The sequence below is a fragment of the Salmo trutta genome, chromosome 35 (assembly GCF_901001165.1).
Source record: "Salmo trutta chromosome 35, fSalTru1.1, whole genome shotgun sequence".
NCBI lineage: Eukaryota > Metazoa > Chordata > Actinopteri > Salmoniformes > Salmonidae > Salmo > Salmo trutta.
The window spans coordinates 7,225,835-7,249,835 of NC_042991.1; the positions used below are offsets into that span (position 1 = coordinate 7,225,835).

General features: G+C 42.5%; 1 long non-coding RNA gene across 1 annotated transcript; it reads right to left on the reverse strand.

Moving 5' to 3' along the window:
* Nucleotides 1-2,367: 2,367 nt before the first annotated feature.
* On the reverse strand, nt 2,368-15,619 carry LOC115174526 (uncharacterized). The gene is made up of 3 exons (XR_003871792.1): nt 15,451-15,619; nt 2,619-2,710; nt 2,368-2,535 (listed from the first exon to the last, which is right to left on the reverse strand). It is a non-coding gene; the product is annotated as an uncharacterized LOC115174526 (long non-coding RNA).
* Nucleotides 15,620-24,001: the final 8,382 nt, after the last annotated feature.

The following is a 24,001-nucleotide window of genomic DNA, read 5'->3' on the forward strand; positions in this document are numbered from 1 at the left end:
CCGCTGAAAAATATCCCCACAGCATGATGCTGCCACCACCATGCTTCACCGCTCTTGGTCACCTCCCTGACAAAGCCCCTTCTCCCCCTATTGATCAGTTTGGCCGGGCGGCCAGCTCGAGGAAGAGTCTTGGTGGTTCCAAACTTTTCCCATTTAAGAATGTCGGAGGCCACTGTGTTCTTCTGGACCTTCAATGCTGCAGAAATGTTTTGGTACCCTTCCCCAGATCTGTGCCTCGACACAATCCTGTTTCGAAGCTCTACAGACAATGGCTTGGTTTTTGCTCTGCCATGCACTGTCAACTGTGGGACCTTATATAGACAGGTGTGTGCCTTTCCAAATCACATCTAATCAATTGAATTTACCACAGGTGGATGCCAATCAAGTTGTAAAAACATCTCAAGGATGATCAATCCTGAGCTCAATTTCAAGTCTCATAGCAAAAGGTCTGAATACTTACGGAAATAAGGTATTTCTGTTTTTTAAAGGACATTTAATGTTATGAATATGCATGGAAAGGGTGATTGTGTGAGTGGCTGTTGTGAAAAAATACATTAGTAGAAGATCCTGCTTTCAAATGACATTATTGTTGATCCAATATTTTTTTATTAAGCTATTTTCCCCTGAACCATATGGTTTATCCACTAGAAACTCATGCACAATATAAACACAGATAGGGGTGGAAGGTTGCTGGTTCAAGTCCTGTACCGGGCGACACAAAAATGGGAATGGATCTGAACTGGGAGCTGGAAGGCTGCTGGTCTCAGATTCCATGTGCGCTTGTCATGCCACTGTGCGCTTGAGCAAGGCAGTTAATCCTCCACAATCCAATTGCGCTGCACTGTGCCTCTCAATGTGTGTGTGTATATATATAGTACCAGTCAAAAGTTTGAACACACCTACTCATTCAAAGGTTTTTCTTTATTTTTACTATTTTCTTAATTGTAGAATAATAGTGAAGACATCAAAACTATGAATAACACATACAGTGGTTCTTCTTGTAACATAGTATATGGGATTGATTTTAAGAAATGTAGCTTCATTAATTTGATTAATATTATGGTGTTTCTATTCCAAGAAAAATTCCAAGAAAATATGACGCAGTACAAGGTGACCGGTCGGGAGTAGGCTACTAAGAGCAAAATAATCCTAACATTTCCACCCCCTAATTGTAGTCTAACCAATACTCAAACGGAGATTCAGTGAAAATAAATGTCTCATTGATTTATCAAGACCAGTCCCCATGCTTGTCTCAGAGCAGCGTGAAACGGTGCTGAAATAGTTGACCACACGCAGGTAGGCTATTGCTTCAAATCCTATTGCTTCCATCTTCAATATGCTTTAAATGCCACAATTTCACAAATAATTGAACACACACAATTCTTAAAACTCTGAGAAGGGTAATAGGAGCTGATCTGCACTGTCTGTCTGTCTGTCTGTCTGTCTGTCTGTCTGTCTGTCTGTCTGTCTGTCTGTCTGTCTGTCTGTCTGTCTGTCTGTCTGTCTGTCTGTCTGTCTGTCTGTCTGTCTGTCTGTCTGTCTGTCTGTCTGTCTGTCTGCCTGTCTGTCTGTCTGTGTATATATATATATATATATATATATATATATATACACACACACACTCTACAGGATTGGTGGGTCCCCCACGGGATGGTTGAGCTAACGTAGGCTAATATGATTAGCATGAGGTTGTAAGTAACAAGAAAATTTCCCAGGACATAGACATATCTGATATTGGCAGAAAGCTTAAATTCTTGTTAATCTAAATGCACTGTCCAATAGTAGCTATTACAGTGAAAGAATACCATGCTATTGTTTGAGGAGAGTGCACAGTTATGAACTGTAAAGTGTATTAATAAACCAATTAGGCACATTTGGGCAGTCTTGACAAAACATTTTGAACAGAATTGCAATGGTTCATTGGATCAGCCTAAAACTTTGCAAACACACTGCTGCCATCTAGTGGCCAAAATCTAAATTGCGCCTTGTCTGGAATAATACTTGGCCTTTCTCTCGCATTTCAAAGATGGTGGTACAAAAAAAATTGCAAAAAAACATGGTTTTTTCTTTGTATTATCTTTTACCAAATCTAATGTGTTATATTCTCCTACATTCATTTCACATTTCCACAAACTTCAAAGTGTTTCCTTTCAAATGGTATCAAGAATATGAATATCCTTGCTTCAGGTCCTGAGCTACATGCCTGGGCCTGCAGTACACAAAGGTCCTTGTTTGTCAGACGAATCATTGGGTCGAAACTACAGAACAGCACAAAACAGGAGAACACACATATGTTGACTCTGCCTGTCGGAGGTGGAGTTCCAGAGCTCACAGGTGTGCCTGACTCTCCGCCAATACCGCCTGGCTCTGGACCAATGCATCAGCTGTCGCCCGTATCTCTGCCCTCAGAGAATGTTTCTGCTGGTCTGCCTTCATTGACTCGATCTCGGTCTTCAAAGTTTGAATCTGATCCATGTGCACTTTCATCAGGTGAGCAGAATGGTATTGCCCTGAGCCCTCATCAATTACAGTGGCCTATAACAATTAAGAATTAAAAGTGACTCCAACACACAAATGCTACGTACAGAAACACATTTTAAGAATCTAGCAAAACTAACCGCTTTCTTGGGAACCATGCGTTTTTTTTAATGCGGCCCGTTGTCCAGCCCTTTGTCCACTTCACGGAGGGTTGTCGGCACGGTTGTATGCTCTGTGAAAACACATTCACGTTTTTAGTACCCAATTATAGATTTTATTACAGAGTATGCCTACATATAGGCTATATACATTTTTTAAAGAAAATGCACTGAAACCAAAATATCTTTAGTTTTGGTGATCCTCTCAGCTCCGGATCATTTTCAAGTCCTCTGGTGGTTACAGTCCTAACCCTGGAACGGGTAGTCACCCTGACGCCCGGGTTTGCATTGCAAATGAGGGCATAAACACCGTCAAGACATCAGCAGATGTAGTAAAATAGTAAAATAAAGGTTAAATAAAAATAAATAAATAAAAGACCTACAACACCTACGGTAGGCCTACAGTATATACCATTTTTTCCCCTAATCTCTACATGTAGGTCTCCTGATTTAAACCCAATCAAACTTGTTTGGCGTCAACTGAAAACATTCATCCGTAACGATACAATTCTCCCCATACCCTCCTTCTTGGCAAGAGTCTATTGTCCTGCTAATAGCCCATAATGGTGGATGGATGGCTTATTTTGTATTCCAATGTATTGAATGAATGTATTAATTACAGTCATTTACCATTCTCATTCTCGGACTGGAAACGTTTCTTGCAGAGTTCACAATCTCATTTTCAAGTCCTTGTTTAAAAAATTATGACATTTTGGAGAGGATTTCATTTTCAAATAACTGAAAGTAAGCGGTTGTAATCTTTAATTCTTCATTTCTGCCCTCCGAATTCATATTCATTATATAAATAGGCCCATGTGCACCTTCATCAGAGTGTGCAAAGCTGTCATCAAGGCAAAGAATCTCAAAAAAAATATATATTTACATTTGTTTAGTACTTTTTTGGTTACTACATGATTCCATATGTGTTATTTCATAGTTTTGATGTCTTTACTATTATTACACAATGTATAAAATAGTAAAAATATTGATAGCATCCCCAAACCATCCCACTACCACCACTATGCTTGACTGTTGGTTTAAGGTTCTTAGTGTGGAAAACAGTGTTTGGTTTTCACCAGGCATAATGGGACCCATGTCATCCAAAAAGTTAGACTTTTGACTCATCCGTCCATAGAACATTCTTCCAAGAGTCTTGGTGTTCATCCAGGTGCTTTTTGGAAAACTTGAGTTAACTTTTTGGATGACATGGGTGCCATTACATCTGGCAAAAACAAAACACTTTATTCCACAGTAAGAACCTCATACCAACGCTCAGGCATGGTGGTGGTAGTGGGATGCTTTGGGGATGCTTTGCTGCCTCAGGGAATTCTATAGGAGAATGTCAGGTCATCCGTCTCTGAGATGAAGTAGAAGTGCAGCTGGGTCATGCAGCAAGACAATGATCCAAAACACACAATCAACACACAATTGAGTGTAAGGGGGCAATGCAGGAGTGGCTTCTGGACAAGTGTCTGAATGTCCTTGAGTGGCCCAGCCAGAGCCTGGACTTGAACCCGATCGAACATCTCTGGAGAGAGACCTGAAAGTAGTTGTGTAATTTAAACATTTAAAAATGCACAGTGTAGGTTGGAAAAAGTATGTGAAACCCTAGGCTAATGACTTCTCCAAAAGCTAATTGGAGTCAGGAGTCAGCTAACCTGGAGTCCAATCAATGAGATGAGATTTGTCTCTGCTGGGCAGGTACGTGAACTCTTGGAGAAGCATAAAGTTTTACATAAGGAAATGATACTTCAGCAGGAAATAACTTTAAAAGCTTCACACAAATGATCATGGAGTCTACCAACAAACGGCTGGACGACCTAACTAAAGATGTACAAGACATTAAAACAAGCCTTCAGTTCACACAGAAGGATGTGGATGTATTGAAGAACACACAGGATTCACTTTCCAGAAACTTTTTTTCTCCACCTTTATTTAACCAGGTAGGCTAGCTGAGAACAAGTTCTCATTTGAAACTGCGACCTGGCCAAGATAAAGCAAAGCAGTTCGACACATACAAAAACACTGAGTTACACATGGAATAAACAAACATACAATCAATAATACAGTACAAAAATCTATTTACAGCATGTGCAAATGAGGTAGGATAAGAGAGGTAAGGCAATAAATAGGCCATGGTGGCAAAGTAATTATAATATAGCAATTAAACACTGGAATGGTAGGATGTGCAGAAGATGAATGTGCAAGTTGAGATACTGGGGTGCAAAGGAGCAAAATAAATAAATAAATACAGTATGGGGATGAGGTAGATTGGATGGGCTATTTACAGATGAGCTATGTACAGGTGCAGGGATCTATGAGCTGCTCTGACAGCTGGTGCTTAAAGCTAGTGGAGGAGGTAAGAGTCTCCAGCTTCAGTGATTTTTGCAGTTCGTTCCAGTCATTGGCAGCAGAGAACTGGAAGGAGAAGCGTCCAAAGGAAGAATTGGCTTTGGGGATGACCAGTGAGATATACCTGCTGGAGCTACCGGTGGGTGCTGCCAGTGAGCTGAGATAAGGCGGGGTTTTACCTAGCAGAGACTTGTAGATGACCTGGATTTTTGGGTTTAGCGACGAGTATGAAGCGAGGGCCAGCCAATGAGAGCATACAGGTCGCAGTGGTGGGTAGTATATGGGGCTTTGGTGACAAAACGGATGGCACTGTGATAGACTGCATCCAATTTGTTGAGTAGAGTGTTGGAGGCTATTTTGTCAATTACATCGACGAAGTCGAGGATCGGTAGGATAGTCAGTTTTATGAGGGTATATTTGGCAGCATGGGTGAAGGATACTTTGTTGCGAAATAGGAAGCCGATTCTAGATTTTAATTTTGCATTGGAGATGTTTAATGTGAGTCTGGAAGGAGAGTTTACAGTCTAACCAGACACCTAGGTATTTGTAGTTGTCCACATATTCTAAGTCCGAACCGTCCAGAGTAGTGATGCTGGACGGGCGGGCAGGTGCAGGCAGCGATTGGTTGAAGAGCATGCATTTAGTTTTACTTGCATTTAAGAACAGTTGGAGGCCACGGAAGGAGAGTTGTATGGCATTGAAGTTCATCTGGAGGTTAGTTAACACAGTGTCCAACGAAGGGCCAGAGGTATATAGAAGGGTGTCGTCTGCATAGAGGTGGATCAAGGAATCACCAACAGCGAGAGCGACATCATTGATGTATACAGAGAAGAGAGTCGGCCCGAGAATTGAACCCTGTGGCACCCCCATAGAGACTGCCAGAGGTCCGGACAACAGGCCCTCCGATTTGACATACTGAACTCTATCGGAGAAGTAGTTGGTGAACCAAGCGAGGCAATCATTTGAGAAACCAAGGATGTTGAGTCTGCCAATAAGAATGTTGTGATTGACAGAGTCGAAAGCCTTAGCCAGGTGGATGAATATGGCTGCCCAGTAATGTGTCTTATCGATGGCGGTTATGATATCGTTTAAGACCTTGAGCGTGGCTGAGGTGCACCCATGACCAGCTCTGAAACCAGATTGCATAGCGGAGAAGGTACGGTGAGATTCGAAATGGTCGGTAATCTGTTTGTTAATTTGGCTTTCAAAGACCTTAGAAAGGCAGGGTAGAATAGATATAGGTCTGTAGCAGTTTGGGTCTAGAGTGTCTCCCCCTTTGAAGAGGGGGATGACCGCGGCAGCTTTCCAATCTATGGGAATCTCAGACGATACAAAAGAGAGGTTGAACAGGCTAGTAATAGGGGTTGCAATAATTTTGGCAGATAATTTTAGAAAGAGAGGGTCCAGACTGTCTAGCCCGGATGATTTGTAGGGGTCCAGATTTTGCAGCTCTTTCAGAACATCAGCTATCTGGATTTGGGTGAAGGAGAAGTGGAGGAGGTTTGGGCGAGTTGCTGTGGGGAGCGTAGGGCTGTTGACTGGGGTAGGGGTAGCCAGGTGGAAAGCATGGCCAGCCGTAGAAAATTGCTTATTGAAATTCTCAATTATTGTGTATTTATTGGTAGTGACAGTGTTTCCTAGCCTCAGTGCAGTGGGCAGCTGGGAGGAGGTGCTCTTATTCTCCATGGACTTTACAGTGTCCCAGAACTTTTTTGAGTTTGTACTACAGGATGCAAATTTCTGTTTGAAAAAGCTAGCCTTAGCTTTCCTAACTGCCTATGTATATTGGTTCCTAACTTCCCTGAAAAGTTGCATATCACGAGGGCTATTCGATGCTAATGTAGAACGCCACAGAATGTTTTTGTGCTGGTCAAGGGCAGACAGGTCTGGAGTGAACCAAGGGCTATATCTATTCCTAGTTCTACATTTTTTGAATGGAGCATGCTTATTTAACTTGTTATGGATAGGGGGCAGTATTTTCACGGCCGGATAAAAAACGTACCCGATTTAATCTGATTATTACTCCTGCCCAGAAACTAGAATATGCATATAATTATTAGCTTTGGATAGAAAACACTCCAAAGTTTCTAAAACTGTTTGAATGGTGTCTGTGAGTATAACAGAACTCATTTGGCAGGCCAAAACCTGAGCAGATTCCAAACAGGAAGCGCCCTCTCTGACCATTTCTTGGCCTTCTTGATCATCTCTATCCAAAACAGGGGATCTCTGCTGTAACGTGACATTTTCTAACGCTCCCATAGGCTCTCAGAAGGCGCCAGAACGTTGAATGATGATTTTGCAGGCCATGGCTGAAAAACAGTAGCGCATTTGGAAAGTGGTCGATCTGACAACAATGAGACTGGGGGCGCGTGCACGAGACGACTCCATGTTTAAATTTTCAGTCTTTGAACGAAAACAACGACTCCCGGTCGGAATATTATCGCTTTTTTACGAGGAAAATCGCATAAAAATAGATTTTAAACAGCGTTTGACATGCTTCGAAGTACGGTAATGGAATATTTTGATTTTTTTTGTCACGAAACGCGCCGGGCGCGTCACCCTTCTTTACCCTTCGGATAGTGTCTCTCACTGTTCAAATAAACCTACCATTAAAATGATAGACTGATCATGTCTTTGTCAGTGGGCAAACATACAAAATCAGCAGGGGATCAAATATACTGCTCAAAAAAATAAAGGGAACACTTAAACAACACAATGTAACTTCAAGTCAATCACACTTCTGTGAAATCAAACTGTCCACTTAGGAAGCAACACTGATTGACAATAAATTTCACATGCTGTTGTGCAAATGGAATAGACAACAGGTGGAAATTATAGGCAATAAGCAAGACACCCCCAATAAAGGAGTGGTTCAGCAGGTGGTGACCACAGACCACTTCTCAGTTCCTATGCTTCCTGGCTGATGTTTTGGTCACTTTTGAATGCTGGCGGTACTTTCACTCTAGTGGTAGCATGAGACGGAGTTTACAACCCACACAAGTGGCTCAGGTAGTGCAGCTCATCCAGGATGGCACATCAATGCGAGCTGTGGCAAGAAGGTTTGCTGTGTCAGTCAGCGTGGTGTCCAGAGCATGGAGGCCCTACCAGGAGACAGGCCAGTACATCAGGAGATGTGGAGGAGGCCGTAGGAGGGCAACAACCCAGCAGCAGGACCGCTACCTCCGCCTTTGTGCAAGGAGGAGCAGGAGGAACACTGCCAGAGCCCTGCAAAATGACCTCCAGCAGGCCACAAATGTGCATGTGTCTGCTCAAACGGTCAGAAACAGACTCCATGAGGGTGGTATGAGGGCCCGATGTCCACAGGTGGGGGTTGTGCTTACAGCTCAACACCGTGCAGGACGTTTGGCATTTGCCAGAGAACACCAAGATTGGCAAATTCACCACTGACGCCCTGTGCTCTTCACAGATGAAAGCAGGTTCACACTGAGCACGTGACAGACGTGAGAGTCTGGAGACGCCGTGGAGAACGTTCTGCTGCCTGCAACATCCTCCAGCATGACCGGTTTGGCGGTGGGACAGTCATGGTGTGGGGTGGCATTTCTTTGGGGGGCCGCACAGCCCTCCATGTGTTCACCAGAGGTAGCCTGACTGCCATTAGGTACCGAGATGAAATCCTCAGACCCCTTGTGAGACCATATGCTGGTGCGGTTGGCCCTGGGTTCCTCCTAATGCAAGACAATGCTAGACCTCATGTGGCTGGAGTGTGTCAGCAGTTCCTGCAAGAGGAAGGCATTGATGCTATGGACTGGCCCGCCCGTTCCCCAGACCTGAATCCAATTGAGCACATCTGGGACATCATGTCTCGCTCCATCCACCAACGCCACATTGCACCACAGACTGTCCAGGAGTTGGCGGATGCTTTAGTCCAGGTCTGGGAGGAGATCCCTCAGGAGACCATCCGCCACCTCATCAGGAGCATGCCCAGGCGTTGTAGGGAGGTCATACAGGCACGCGGAGGCCACACACACTACCTGAGCCTCATTTTGACTTATTTTAAGGACATTACATCAAAGTTGGATCAGCCTGTAGTGTGATTTTCCACTTTAATTTTGAGTGTGACTCCAAATCCAGACCTCCATGGGTTGATAAATTGGATTTCCATTGATTATTTTTGTGTGAATTTGTTGTCAGCACATTCAACTATGTAAAGAAAAAGTATTTAATAAGATTATTTATTTATTTCAGATCTAGGATGTGTTGTTTAAGTGTTCCCTTTATTTTTTTGAGCAGTGTACTTTTTTCCCCTCACTGTGTGTGTGTGTGTGTGTATGTGTATGTGTATGTGTATATATATATATATATATATATATATATATATACATATATATACATACACACACACACACACACACACACACACACACACACACACACACACACACACACACACACACACACACACACACACACAGTGAGGGGAAAAAAGTATTTCTCTCCAGAATAAATTACTTTTATTTCAGGACAGAAAATGAATCTCATTACACGATTCAATATTCATCATAAATAAAACAGGTGCTGGAATAACCATTAGGTGTGATGTTAGTGCTTCATATATCCACAGTTGTATTAATGTGTTTTTTTTAACCAGTTCATCAAATTGGGTGGCCAAAGTATAGTTACAGAATCATCACGAATCAATTTCTGGGCAGAAGTTTCGAAATTTGACCCACTTAACTGAACATCATTAAAGAGGTATTAGCACACTTGCTAAAAGCAAGAAAACGACTCTAACTATCTTCAATGCTCAGTACATTGCAATGTGTACAATGCATTCGGAAAGTATTCAGATCCCTTGACTTTTTCCACATTTTGTTACGTTATAGCCTTTTTCTAAAATGGATGAAATTGTTGTTTTCCCTCATCAATCTACACACAATACACTACAATGACAAAGCAAAAAAAATATTGTTTTTTAAAACTTTTGCAAATGTATTTTTAAAAAAACACGTAAATATGATATTTACATAAGTATTCAGACACTTTACTCAGTTCTTTGTTGAAGTAGCTTTGGTAGCGATTACAGCGTCCAGTCTTCTTGGGTATGACGCTACAAGCTACACCTGTATTTGAGGAGTTTCTCCCATTCTTCTCTGCAGATCCTCTCAAGCTCTGTCTGGTTGGATGGGGAACGTCGCTGCACAGCTATTTTGAGGTCTCCAGAGATGTTCGATCGGGTTCAAGTCTGGGCTCTGGCTGGGCCACTCAAGGACATTCAGAGATTTGTCCTGAAGGTGAACCTTCACCCCAGTCTGATGTCCCGAGCGCTCTGGAGCAGGTTTTCATCAAGGATCTCTTTCCCTCGATCCTGACTAGTCTCCCAGTCCCTGCTTCTGAAAAACATCCCCACGGCATGATGCTTCCACCACCATGCTTCACCGTAGGGATGGTGTCAGGTTTCCTCCAGACGTGATGCATGGCTTTCAGGCCGAAGAGTTTCATCAGACCAGATAATGTTTTTTCTCATGGTCTGAGAGTCCTTTAGGTGCCTTTTGGCAAATTCCAAGCGGGATGTCATGTGCCTTTTACTGAGGAGTGGTTTCCATCTGTGGAGTGCTGAAGAGATGGTTGTCCTTCTGGATGGTTCTCCCATCTCCACAGAGGAATTCTGGAGCTCTGTCAGAGTGATCATCGGGTTCTTGGTCACCTTCCTGACCAAGGCCCTTCTCCCGATTGCTCAGTTTGGCCGGGCGGTCAGCTCTAGGAAGAGTCTTGGTGGTTCCAAATTTCTTCCATTTAATAAGGGTGTTCTTGGTGACCGTCAATGCTGCAGACATTTTTTGATACCCTTCCCCAGATCTGTGCCTTGATACATTCCTGTCTCTGAGCTCTACTGACAACTCCTTCGACCTCATGGCTTGGTTTTCGCTCTGACATGCACTGCCAACTGTGGGACCTTATATAGACAGCTGTGTGCCTTTCCAAATCATGTCCAATCAATTGAATTTACTGCAGGTGGACTCGAATCAAGTTGTGAAAACATCTCAAGGATGATCAATGGAAACAGGATGCACCTGAGCTACATTTCGAGTCTCATAGCAAAGGGTCTGAATATTTATGTAAATAAGGTATTTCACTTTTTTATTTTTAGTACATTTGCAAAAATGTTTTTAAAAATACACTTTGTTTTTATGAGGTATTGTTTGTAGATTCATGGAAAAACATTAAATAAATACATTTTCGAATAAGGCTGTAAAGTAACAAAATGGGAAAAAGTCAAGGGGTCTGTGTACTTTCCGAATGCACTGTATGTAACAAAAATACAGTTACAGTTTCTTTATAACCATAGAAGTGCTGTCTCCCGACAGTAACAATGGTTTCTGACTTATGTTTGCAAAATTCTGGTAGCTTTTCCAAAAATGTCCAGGTTTTCCCAAAATCTTGGTTGAAAGCTTCCCAGAATCAGGAGGGAATAGGCAGGAAATCCAGAATCCTCCAACCAGGAAAACCTGGCAATTCTGTGAAAGTTTCCCAAATTTTACAACCCTAGTCTGAGTGTGTACTAGAGAGACTCATGACTGCGCAGAGTACTACTCCACTTCAAAAGCCTCTCCATCAGTCAGTCTGCCTGCGCTGCCCCCCTGCCTCTGATGTTTGTATCTATGGGTGCAAGCAGCACTTTCTCCTTTCTAATCTGAGACTATGCACTTACGTTTATCTTTGATGTCTAATATTCAGTTTGAACCGTCTGAACTAGAGGAGGTTTTTATTAGACAAACAGGGGTCTCAAGCTCTAATCATGCTGCTGTTAGTCCTTGGTCTTCACAAGAAAGCAAGTCTCAAGGAGTGGCTCTTTTTTCAAAATTGGCTTTGTGGACCCTGAGATCAGAAAGCAATCATGGTGACCTTAAGGGTATGTAATTGTGTATGTTGGCCTACACGAGGTACATCGATGATTACATTCAAGTTGACCTTTAACTTCTGTTCACCTGTCCCTCTTGTATGGAAACAAAAAGACACAAAATGATAAATAGCACATTTATATTTGGGATATTTTCCAGTTCAAGTTGTAGGCTACACCCAAGAGGACTCCTGGTTTGACTTATATTGGAATAGAGTTTCTTATTTTTAGCAGGAATTGCTGGAAACCATTAAGAATGTAATACACAATAACTTTCATCAGTCGGCCGGTGTTCTCACAGCGCTGGAGGTAGGCCTATACCGTAACCAATCCCATGTTAAATGTTGGACACGATTCGAAGAAAACATATGCCCTTGAATGTCTGTCGGGAGACTTACGGAGATGTTAACAGTTCGGTGGTCACCAATACATCTGCCTGCTGCTTCTTCCAGTGGACTGATTGTGGTGTATGTGTCTGTGTGCGTGCATGCATGTGTGTGTGTCATGAATGCACAGGTCCCCGTTTTGGCCCTCCAGACGGAGAACTCTGTTTTGCGGCCTGTAAAAGTGCAAATAAAACTTAACTCGGTCATAAACTGAGAAAGAGAGGCTAGTGGGAGATGTTTGTGGAGCAGCGGCTGCATTTCATGTATAACCCTGTAGGGAAATCACTTCGCAACAGCTCGACATCAACATTCACAAGTTAAGAAAAGCAAATCCTCTCACTGCACTTGATTGTGGAAGAGCATGTCTGTAAACTGTTCTATATCTTTTCCTACCATCCTGTTGTTGTTGTTGTTTTTTGACAGAGATAGGGAGTGAGGGATGGTTGGAGAGAGGATGAGAAGGAACAAGGAAGTGGAAGGTTATTCAGTTGTCCTGTTCCTCCTCTCCTCTGTGCTATTTACGGGCTACGCATGTTTCTGCCATAATGAGACCAGGGTAGCTGCTCTTTTCTCCCGATGAAATATGAAGACGCCAGAGGAGGCTGGTGGGAGGAACTGTAGGAGGACGGGGTCAATGTAATGGCTAGAATGGAATAAATGGAACGGTATAAATGGAACGGTATGAAACACATCAAACATATGGAAACCACATGTTTAACTCTGTTCAACTTATTCCATTCCAGCCATTACAATGAGCCAGTCTTCCTATAGTTCCTCCCACTGGCTTCCTCTGGAAAATGCCTAGCTTGTTGCTGGCAGGGCGCTCTGTTTACAAAATAAATCTCTGCATGTGAGAATGAGGCCGTTGGGAAAAACAGGCAAATTGAGAAGAATTGAAGAGGCAACCTAACCGAGTAGCAAATCGGTGGGGTTGAATCAGGTCAGCAAGACTCCAACACCCCCTGAGTTCGCTCAGATGGGTCTCTTACCCCCCCAACCCCCACCCCCCAAAAAACATAAGCTCATTCAGAGTCAATCAGCCTTGCTATTTGTGCATGGATTGGCCTGTCCCTCGAGCGCCTGAGTTCATCTCTTCTAATCAGGCTCCTGTGTTCTCTCTCACGTCCCTCTAAAAGTGGCATTCAGTGGCAGAAAAAGAGCCAGCCGGTCGTTAGATGTTGGATTGCCTTGAACCCGGGCTGCCTGGCAATAGAGTAAACATTTCATGGTAAAGTTTACACCTGTTGTATTCGGCACCTGTGACAAATAACATTTGATTTGATTTGAATAGAGGCCCCGGAAGGCCCATGGATCTGAGGGTCAGTGCGGAGGAACTAGAGCACAGTGGCTTTAAAAATATAAGCATCTATTCTGTACATTTTCCAAATGCAAAACCCAGATAGGACATTCCTGTGAGTCAGTGAAATTAGAGGGCTGCTGCTCTGCTTTGGCCCATCCAGCACAGAGCTATTGTGTGTGGAGTATAGGGCCATATAAAATCTGTGATGTGGACGGAATCCAAACACTAAAACAGAATTCAACAATATTCTAAAATGTAATGAACTTCGTAGGAAATCAGCGAAATGTATTGAACCTATTAGAACTAATTAATTTGCACAAGATTATGATAAGACATGAACAAAATGCATAAGTGATTCGTATTTTCCTTAAACTTTCTCTGGAGGCAACAGAGTGGGAATAACCCTTTCTGTGTGTGAGTGTTTGTCTACCACTTTGTGGTGTCATTAGCGATGATACTAAACAAAACTGTTTTCTGGTTAAATGTTAACTACAAAGTAGTCGATCCCTACCTAGCAGAATGATATCATGATTATTTGCCAAAATCCAGTGGTGATTTGTTTAGCAAACTCTGCAATCACGTGTGCTACAGAAACACTGCTAACCAAGCAAGTCTCTTGCTGGTGCTCACCCTAAAATTACGTTTGTTTGATTTTTCCCAGACCTAAAAGTGATCTCGTGATGTGGTTTAAGCATTGTTAGAACATCCAATTTTGTTGTTTTTCTATTACAAAAGCGTGATTTTGAGAGGAAAACCCTGAAAAACCTGAAACCACGCTCACTAAGGTTTCTTCTCCACGATGAGTCTGGACTTAATCTCGTCCCTGACAACTTCTTGCCTCGAGGACGATCACAGGAACGCAGTGCGGGTCGATCAAGTTGCGGCGGCATCGGACGGGCCAGTAGAAGTGCGTCGGACGGGCCGGTTGTAGCTGCTGAAGTTGTGTCGTCGGACGGATCCGTTGTGGCGACGTCGGACGACCCAGTTGCAGCTGCCGAAGTTGCGGCGGTGCCGGACGGACCAGTCGCAGCATCATCGGACGGGCCAGTCCCGCTGTCTCCCTTAATGGTCGATTATTCTGTCAGGCTGGTATGAAGGATCGGGAGACAGGCGCAGAAATATGTAATAGGGTTTTTTATTAAGCCCCAATTACGGCGTGCCGTGTAAAGGCACGGGGATGAAGACCAAACAAACACTATACAAAACACTGGGTAGAAACTCAAACAAAAGAGCGAGGAGTACCTCGAATAAATAACACACGCGCACAATGATTAACACACGGGACGAGACCCGTAATCATCTGCGCAATCCACAATGGCACGAAAGCCCAAAACACACAGCACAGGTACTCACACACACCAACCGACATAGTAACAATAATTGACAGCCCAATAGAAACCAAAGGGCACACTTATACAAATACTAATCAGTGGGAATAGGGGACAGATGTGCGTAATGAAAGTTCCGGAGGGATCCGTGACAGATACTCTGATTAGTTGGAGATGAACCAATCGCTGACTAATTGTTTTTTACAACACCACTCAGCCAAAATTGCTTCTATGATGGCGGTCTCAGTATGTACAGATAGAGCAGCGGAATTCAATTCAGTATGAGTCGTCAGACAAACTTGGAGTCATAGAATCAACATAATATCCTCAAAAATAATATTGCGATACTGTATCAATTTCCACCCCATCCCTAACAGTCACCCAGAGACTGTCCATCCCCCACTGCCCTCCAAGCACAGTCCTCCACCCGGAACATGCAGCCTCTAATGACAGAGGTTTATTGTACAACTTGACAGGGATCAAATAATTGGACCCTTTTTTCTCATTATTAATTGTTGTGGGGGAGTAAGGAGAAATTGTTTAAGGAGCACAAACAAGCACAATGATGAGAAAGAGTAATGTTGCTTACGATGTCTGTTTTGTGGAAGGTCTTTGATCAGCCAGTAGAAATGGGCATAAGGGAACAACTGGAGTAATTCCGGGCGTTTCTTGCTATTTCTTATAATGGTTTAATCAGCCATGATATATATTGGAAATAGATGAGCCTCCTAAACTATGATATAAGCAAAAATTCTGAATTTGGCAATCTAATCTACAGTGTATAATGGGTGCTCTGAAAATATACTTTTCAATACCTTGTCCTTTAGACTCTCTTCCATGGTCTTCCTTTAGTATGCCGTTACGCAACTTCAGGTTACGGCAGACGACTGAACTTGCCTGAACCCCATGTCAGAGAAGGCCAACTCTGCTGAGAACTCTGTGCCATCACATTGACATTAAAAAGGTACCTTTTTGACACACAGTGGCATAGATGTGCAGTTCTAAATTTAAAGTCTGAAGGTCACCTTTTTCAATGACAAAAGAGTATTTCATAACTAATATCAGTAGTCAATAACACATTATTTTGCATGCACCAAAACAATTACAAGCTCATTACTTCCCACAAGACTGGGAAATGATCCAGCGCTGTGTGTTCCATTCTAATACAAATACAGTTGGTATGATACCAACTGAAACACAAACCCACACCTACAGTTGTAGTGGGAAGTTTACATACACTTAGGTTGGAATCATTAAAAATAGTTTTTCAACCACTCCACACATTTCTTGTTAACAAACTATAGTTTTGGCAAGTTGGTTAGGACATCTACTTTGTGCATGACAAGTAATTTTTCCAACAATTGTTTACAGACAGATTATTTCACATATAATTCACTATATCACAATTCCAGTAGGTCAGAAGTTTACATACATTAAGTTGACTATGCCTTTAAACAGCTTGGAAAATTCCAGAAATTATGTCATGGCTTTAGAAGCTTCTGATAGGCTAATTGACATCAATTGGAGGTGCACCTGTGGATGTATTTAAAGGCCTACCTTCAAACTCAGTGCGTCTTTGCTTGACATCATGGGAAAATCAAAAGAAATCAGCCAAGACCTCAGAAAAAAAATTGGAGACCTCCACAAGTCTGGTTCATCCTTGGGCAATTTCCAAACGCCTGAAGGTACCACGTTCATCTGTACAAACAATAGTACGCAAGTATAAACACCATGGCCGTCATACTGCTCAGGAAGGAGACGCATTCTGTCTCCTAGAGATGAACGTACTTTGGTGCGAAAAGTGCAAATCAATCCCAGAACAACAGCAAAGGACCTTGTGAAGATGCTGGAGGGAACAGGTACAAAGGTATCTATATCCACAGTAAAACGAGTCCTATATCGCCATAACCTGAAAGGCCGCTTAGCAAGGAAGAAGCCACTGCTCCAAAATCACCATTAAAAAGCCAGACTACGGTTTGCAACCTTTTGTAACACAAGTAAACTGTTTAAATTCTTCAAAATAAGCATTTCTTTTAAATCACATCTTTATAGTACAAGTTGATGTTTGAAAATATACCTTTTGTGGTGTTCCAGGTCGAAAATGACCAGTCATTAGAAATGAATGGGTGAGACCACAATTAGTGTATAAAATTGAGTCCAGGCACATGCCCATTCATCAGATGGACACAATTCCTCTCCCAGACCCCCAAACACACACCTCACTCCCCTTCTTGGCTTCCATGGCAACCCCCACGGGAACCTTTCCCCAATAGAATCCTTCCCCCACGGGAACCACACTTGTTGGCATTCTCAGAAACAATCACAACATTGTTTAAATAATATATAGAACTTTTCTCGCAGCTCTGGTATAAAGCTTTTTTGAGGCCTTACTCACAATTCATTCTGTGGCAGCGCAATGACCAAACAATATACTGTATGTGAGGCTCTTGATCATATCTTTGATCATGACACTGTTAAGGAGGAGAGAGTCCTTGTTAAACTTTGACACAAAATAGTCTGTGCGGGACCGGGAACACAGAATTAATTAACATGAAACGAAGGGTTAACCATTCGGAGTTATTGCCTAACCTTAAGATTTCAGAGTTAATGTCTTAATGTCGACACTTAATCCTAACCTTAAAAATTCTGAGCTAATGCCTAAACTTAAACACTTTGAAATTTGACGTTTGTAACAACTTCTAAATTTGACATTTGAGGAACATGGATGACGCGAGACTGTGAGAGCTAGTTGGGGCTATCAACTCAGTTCCAATTGCATCTGAAAGATGAGACTCTCAACTTGGTATAGAGGCATAACATCTAAATATGTATTTAAATGTTTTTGTTAATTTTTTATTGTATTTTTGAAGGTTTTTGTGCGTTCTTTTTTGTTGTTGTTATAGTGGCTGCCACGCTCCCAGGGGCAAAATGTGGGCTGGCTCCATATATCTTTACAGGGTACATACATCTACCTCTGTGCAAAATTTGGTGCTTTTATCACAAAGTTTACTATTGGGTCAATATTTTCAGTTTAGCAACACACCACTAGCACACAAAATAGAGATTATTTTTCATTCCTCCATATTAATTGTTGTATTTCGTCAGTAAGTAGCTGCTTGACAAAGTCCTAAAAATTCAGAAGGATTAAAAAAAAATGTTTGGACCGGGACCGCTAATATGACTGATTTGACTTTTAGATTAACCTTCAGGAATGTGCCTACGTCTATCCAATCTGAGTAGTGTGGCGATGCGGAGACTGTATGTGTGCGTGTGTGTATATGGTTAGGTCGTAGTCTGCACCAGATATACAGAAGCTGACAGTAGAGCCCTGGGCTCGGTGGGTAAGGTGATGACCTGATGCTGTTTTCCAAAAGAACAAAGGTTCTCTGTCAATAAGCCCAGTGTCCTGTAGTCCTGTGCTGAGCAGCGAACAACTTGTCCCCCTCCGGGCATCCACCTGGCAGGCCCGGTCATATTTGACCAGCATATGAAAGATATTGTGCAAGATGAACTAGAATGGCTCTGCATACACTATCCTATCCTTCTGCCTGGACTTTAAACTGCAACTGTAGATACTGTTTATCCTCGTTTGCTTTTTGCTCGTTGAAACATTTGCAAGTGTGTGGGTAGGCGCCTCTTCTTTCGCATCTTATAAATATGCCTGGATTCAAAGTTTAGTTCTAGTTCAATCCATAAGCCACAGCCTTTAAAGGAAACAGATCAGATACAGTGGGTGGCGTGAAAATAACATTTGTCGCCTAAACCAGTTTGTGCATTCAGTGTATCATGTCAAAGAGACGAGATTTGGGGCTGAGGATAATTTGAGGAAGATACAAACCGAATGTATTGCCCTTTGTTGTTGTTTTTCCTTTTGTTATGCTGCATTCTCTCCTGTCACTTTCATAACGTTGACCTGCTTTGTTCTCTGCGTCTCGAAGGCTTTGTCCCAAATGGCATTACCTATTTAGTGCACTTCTGATTAAAAGTATTGCACTATATAGGGAATAGGGTGCCATTTGAGACGCAGACCAAGTTCTCCTCTTTTTGAAGTCTCTAAATACCATTGCCAGCCATAATGAAGTCAAAGACCACATAACTGAATTCTTCCATCAGAAAACTTAAATACATTTTTGGAAGTCTCACTTCATATTTCCTGGGCTCTGGATGTTCCAGGGCAGTCTTGTGATCTCTCAAAACACTAATCACAGATTATATGGTATGGGCCACCCTGTGATCTTCACATCTCTGTGGCCCAGTCTACTTTATACCAAACTTAGAACGTTAGCAAAACCACCAACGCATATCGCAAAAGCCACACTGTGTAAAAAAAAGGGAAAAAAAGACGTTTATTCAGTATACAATTGTCAAGAAGTCCCTCGCTGCAGTACATGAAACGGGGTGGGTTTGGCTGTGGGTGGGGTCGGTCAGGGCCAACCCCGCCCACCACGTTTTCATTTGCGAAGTGAAATGACCATACTTAAGCTATTTCCAGACAGAAAAGGGATGAGCGAAGCGATCACTGACCAAGCGGCTAGTGCAGGGGTCCCCAAACTACATTAGGCCACGGGACAATTTTTTATTTTGCGGATGGTCGGGGGACTTGGAACATAATTACAAATAATTTGTACACTGCAAATTGACCGCAAGAGAAGCCAAAACAGATGTAATATTTGACTAAAACACAATAATTTCAAACCTTGATAACAAAACAAAAAAACATTAGATCAACAGTTGTATAAAATTACATTCTTAAAATCATGGCCAGTCCACCAAGACCCTCCCTCCCAATGACACGCGCAAGGATGGATATGTTGACATTACCCACGGTCACACTTACAATTCAAATAAAATTTAATTGGCCACATACACATATTTAGCAGGTGTTATTGCGGGTGTAGCGAAATTCTTGTGTTTCTAGCTCCAGCAGTGCAGTAGTATCAAACAATGCAGTAGTATCTAAAAACAATTCACAACAATACACAAAAATCTACAAGTAAAAGAATGGAATTAAGAAATATATAAATATTAGATTGAGCAATATCGGAGTGGCATTGGCAGGGTTCATGGACTAGAAATTGTACTCACTTGAAAACAATTGCATTGTGTTGTTGGCAGGGCTTTCTCCTATAGAGCTCCATTTTTATGGAATGGTCTGCCTACCCATGTGAGAGATGCAGACTCGGTCTCAACCTTTAAGTCTTTACTGAAGACTCATCTCATCTCTTCAGTGGGTCCTATGATTGAGTGTAGTCTGGCCCAGGAGTGTGAAGGTGAACGGAAAGGCTCTGGAGCAACGAACCGCCCATGCTGTCTCTGCCTGGCCGGTTCCCCTCTCTCCACTGGGATTCTCTGTCTCTAACCCTATTACAGGGGCTGAGTCACTGGCTTATTGGTGTTCTCCCATGCCGTCCCTAGGAGGGGTGCGTCACTTGAGTGGGTTGAGTCACTGACATGGTCTTCCTGTCTGGGTTGGCGCCCCCCTTGGGTTGTGCCGTGGCGGAGATCTTTGTGGGCTATACTCGGCCTTGTCTCAGGATGGTAAGTTGGTGGTTGAAGATATCCCTCTAGTGGTGTGGGGGGTGTGCTTTGGCTAAGTGGGTGGGGTTATATCCTTCCTGTTTGGCCCTGTCCGGGGGTATCGTCGGATGGGGCCACAGTGTCTCCTGACCCCTCCTGTCTCAGCCTCCAGTATTTATGCTGCAGTAGTTTATGTGTCGGGGGGCTAGGGTCAGTCTGTTATATCTGGAGTATTTCTCCTGTCTTGCCCTGTGTGAATTTAAGTCTCTCTCTCTCTCTCTCTCCTCTCTCCTAGGACCATGCCTCAGGACTACCTGACATGATGACTCCTTGCTGTCCCCAGTCCACCTGGCCATGCTGCTGCTGCTCCAGTTTCAACTGTTCTGCCTGCGGCTATGGAACCCTGACCTGTTCACCGGACGTGCTACCTGTCCCAGACCTGCTGTTTTCAACTCTCTAGAGACAGCAGGAGCGGTAGAGATACTCTCAATGATCGGCTATGAAATGCCAACTGACATTTACTCTTGAGGTGCTGACTTGTTGCACCCTCGGCAACTACTGTGATTATTATTTGACAATGCTGGTCATTTATGAACATTTGAACATCTTGGCCATGTTCTTTTATAATCTCCACCCGGCACAGCCAGAAGAGGACTGGCCACCCCTCATAGCCTGGTTCCTCTCTAGGGAGTTTTTCCTAGCCACCGTGCTTCTACATCTGCATTGCTTGCTTTTTGGGGTTTTAGGCTGGGTTTCTGTACAGCACTTTGAGATATCAGCTGATGTAAGAAGGGCTATATAAATACATTTGATTTGATTTGTTGTTGTAGCCTAATTTGGAAAACAATTGTTTCCCTAAAAAAACGTGATCAATAGGGAACAGTTTTCAAGCTGTGTGCACTGGGACTGAGAGCATAGCCTCGGGAGCACACACAGTGTAGGCTGGCTTTTGTCCTGAATACAAATTGTTATGTTTCGGGAAAATCCAATACAGCACATTACTGAGTACCACTCTCCATATTTTCAAGCATAGCGGTGGATGCACATGTTATGGGTATGCTTATAATTGTTAAGGACTGGGGAGTTTTTCAGGATACAAAATACACGGAATGGAGCTAAGCACAGGCAAAATCCTAGAGGAAAACCTGGTTCAGTCTGCATTCCTTTCAGCAGGACAATAACCTAAAACACAAGGCCAAATCTACACTGGAGTTGCTTACCAAGAAGACAGTGAATGTTCCCGAGTTGCCGAGTTACAGTTTTGACTTAAATCTTCTTGAAAATCTATGGCAAGACCTGAAAATGGTTGTCTAGCTATGATCAACAACCAATTTGACAGAGCTTGAAGATTTTTTCAAGAAAAATAGGCAAATGTTGCACAATCCAGGTGTGGAAAGCTCTTAGAGACCCAGAAGACACAGCTGTAATCGCTGCCAAAGGTGCTTCTACAAAGTATTGCCTCAGGAGTGTGAATAATTATGTCAACTCAATATTTCATTTTCAATAAATGTGCAAAAGTTTTCACTTTGTCATTATGGGTGATTGTGTGTATTGTGTGATTGGTGAGAACAAAATATACAGTAGCAGTCAAAAGTTTGGACACACCTTGTCACGTACGTCGTAAAGATGGGACCAAGGTGCAGCGGGAATGTGAAAACTCATTTTTATTACGAAGAAAAAACAAAAACTTAATCAAAAACAACAACGAAAAACCAGTCCTGTGAGGCACACAGCTACACACGGAACAACTACCCACAAATCCGATGGACAAAACACCCCTATTAAATAGGACCTTCAATTAGAGGCAACGAGAAACATCTGCCTCCAATTGAAGGTCAAACCAATAAACTAAGCATAGAAATAGACTAACTAGACACAGACATAGAAATAGACTAACATAGAACATTGCCCAACAAACCCCGAAACACACTAAACAAACACCCCCTGCCACGCCCTGACCAAACTACAATAACAAACAACCCCTTTTACTGGTCAGGACGTGACACATCTACTCATTCAAGATAGATTTTTTGTGCAATACTACATTCTCGAATGATAGTGAAGACATCACAACTATGAAATAACATATATAGAATCATGTACTAACCAAAAAAGTGTTATCAAATAAAACAAATCAAAATATATGTTATATTTGAGATTCTTCAAAGAAGCCACCCTTTGTCTTGATGACAGCTTTGTGGAATTTATTTCCTTCTTAAAATGCATTTGAGCCAATCAGTGTGTTGTGACAAGTTAGGGGTGGTATACAGAAGATAGCCCTATTTGGTAAAAGACCAAGTCCATATTATGGCAAAAACAGCTCAAATAAGCAAAGATAAATGACAGTCCATCATTACTTTAAGACATGAAGGTCAGTCAATCTGGAATATTTCAATAACTTTTAAAGTTTCTTCAAGTGCAGCTGCAAAAAACATCAAGTGCTATGATGAAACTGGCTCTCATGAGGACCGACAGATGAAAGGAAGACCCAGAGTTACCTCTACTGCAGAGGATAAGTTCGTTAGAGTTAACTGCACCTCAGATTGCAGCCCAAATAAATACTTCACAGAGTTCATGTAACAGACACATCTCAACATCAACTGTTCAGAGGAGACTACGTGAATCAGGCCTACATGGTTGAATTGCTGCAAAGAAACCACTACTAAAGGACACCAATAATAAGAAGAGACCTGCTTGGGCCAACAAACACGAGCAATGGACATTAGACCGGTGGAAATCTCTCCTCTGGTCTGAGTCCAAATTTGAGATTTTTGGTTCCAACCGCTGTGTCTTTGTGAGACACAGAGTAGGTAAACGGATGCTCTCCGCATGTGTGGTTCCCACCGTGAAACATGGACAAGGAGGTGTGGTGGTGTGGGGGTGCTTTGCTGGTGACACAGTCTGTGATGTATTTAGAATTCAAGACACACTTAACCAGTATGGCTACCACAGCATTCTGCAGTGATATGCCATCCCATCTGGTTTGCGCTTAGTTGGACTATCATTTATTTTTCATCAGGACAATGACCCAAAATAGACCTCTAGGCCTTGTAAGGGCTATTTGACCAAGAAGGAGAGTGATGGAGTGCTGAATCAGATGACCTTGGCCTCCACAATCACACGACCTCAACCCATTTGAGATGGTTTATGAAGAGTTGGACCGCAGAGTGAAGGAGAAGCAGTCAACAAGTGCTCAGCATATGTGGGAACTCCTTCATTCCTCGTGAAGCTGGTTGAGAGAATGGCAAGAGTGTGCAAAGCTGTCATCAAGGCAAAGGGTGGCTACTTTGAAGAATATCAATCATCATCATATTTTATTTGGATAAAAAAATTTGGGTTACTACACGATTCCATATATGTTATTTCATAGTTTTGATGTCTTAAATATTATTCTACAATGTAGAAAATACTCAAAATAAGGAAAAACCCTTTGTAGCGACTTTGTACTTGAGGTAGTTAAGGTAGTCAAGCGCAGGAGGGCAGAGATGTCAAAGTAGCGTCTTTAATAGGCAAGTCCAAAAATGGGTCAGGTACAATACCAATAAACGCCCAAGACATACGAACAAACAGTCATTCACGGAAGGAGGAAAAAACAACGCTCCTTACATATCCTGAAAACACTG